General features: G+C 49.7%; 1 protein-coding gene across 1 annotated transcript in view; it reads left to right on the top strand.

Moving 5' to 3' along the window:
* Positions 1–311: 311 nt before the first annotated feature.
* The window catches only part of Galk2 (galactokinase 2), a 108,750-nt gene continuing 107,510 nt past the window's right edge, over positions 312–1,551 (top strand). The window contains exon 1 of the mRNA XM_010638446.3: positions 312–446. The gene's annotated coding sequence lies outside the window, so the exon portion shown is untranslated. The remainder of the gene's footprint in view (positions 447–1,551) is intronic.

Raw genomic sequence — 1,551 nt, forward strand, 5'->3', positions numbered from 1 at the left:
GTTTACAGTACTAACTCCAGAAGTGCTAAGGGGCTTCCTTTGGCTGTACTCTGGTATTGCGACTTTATCTTCCAGTTCCTCTTCCTCCATGTTGTGGGTTATGTCTAGATGTCCCCCCAAAGCCTCATGCACTTATAAGTGGGAGTTTGGGGAGGTGACTGTCCTGGGTGTGTGACCTGCATTAGTCCACTGATGGGTTACAGCTGGGCAGGATGCTGGGCGGTGGAGCCTCGTGGGAAGAGGCGGGTCACTGGGGGCGTGGCCTGGAAGCCCCAGCTCCCTCCTGCCTTGATCCCTCGCTGCTTCCTGCCTGCCGTGCTGTGAACTGTTTCTCCTCTGCCGTGCCATCATATCTTGGAACCAGACAACGGTGGACCAAAACCTCTGGGAGCCAAAATAAGCCTCTCCTCCTTTGGCTTGTGGGTGTCAGATATTTTCTCCCAGTGGTAAGAAAGTAACTCAGATACCCCATCTCCTGATGTATGCATGAAGAAGAATGATCAGCTTTGAGGTAGCAGCTTATTGAGTCTAAGTCGTGTTGCTATGCTGGTGTCTTTGGTTTTGCTGTAGTTTAGGTGTAGAAGGGGGCTGCCTTCGATACTGTGACCTGAATAAACCTTTCTTTATCAGTACACATCCAAAGATATGTAATAGGAACAGAAAACAGACTAACACAAGCAGTGGGCCCAAATTTCCTCAATTGGAGACTCTTGTAATAGGTGTTTTGCTTGCTGCCTTCACTTAGGTTTACTCTTAGTATTCTGAGGTCAAAGTGTACTAGACTGAGAGTCAATAAACCTGAATTTTTTTGGGGGGGGTTGAGTCAGGGTCTCACTATATAGTTGAGACTGACCTGGAACTCACTATGTAGCCCAGGCTGGTCTTGAATTCACAGCGATCCTCCTGCCGCAGCCTCCCCAGTACTGGGATTACAGGCATGCGCCACCATGCCTGGCCATAAAACTGAATTTTAATCTGAGTTTTGCTACCCGTGACTAGTGTGACCGTTTCATTCATGCAGTTTACTTATCTTGCCAGGCTCTGCTCTGGGTGCGGGGAACGCCCTGTGGCTACTCTCTCACCAGTTGGGTTGCTCACCAACTGGTAACAATGATGGCAGCGGGGTGAGACAGAATAGCTACGCCGGGCAACTTTGATAATTTTGAGAGCCGCGAACAGTAGCATGGTAACGTAACGCTAAGGATTCCTGCAGACTGAAGACAGGTTTCCTTCTTTTCATTGTGAGCTGTGTTGTAGGAAGGCCCGCCAGTGCCTGTGTTCTAGAAATAACTGCAAATGTTTACGCCAAGGGCTGCGTCAATTTCATGCTGTTTGGGAAGTAGTCTGCGTGAGAGAAGCCAGAGCTAAACAGTTCAGTGTACTTTTGAGTCTGACAGACACGAAAGGGAAAAACAAAACAAAAGCCTAGTTAAAATTAAAAAGGCACCCGAGATAGCTCAGATGACCGAGATGGCTCAGGTCCGCAGGTGCTGCGCTCAGATAAGTCCCGTTCCCCTCCCGCTCCGGGCCGGAGCCGGGCTGGAGGAGGGG

The sequence above is a fragment of the Fukomys damarensis genome, unplaced genomic scaffold (genome assembly GCF_012274545.1).
Source record: "Fukomys damarensis isolate Sample0158 unplaced genomic scaffold, DMR_v1.0_HiC HiC_scaffold_17, whole genome shotgun sequence".
NCBI classification, from domain to species: Eukaryota; Metazoa; Chordata; class Mammalia; order Rodentia; family Bathyergidae; genus Fukomys; species Fukomys damarensis.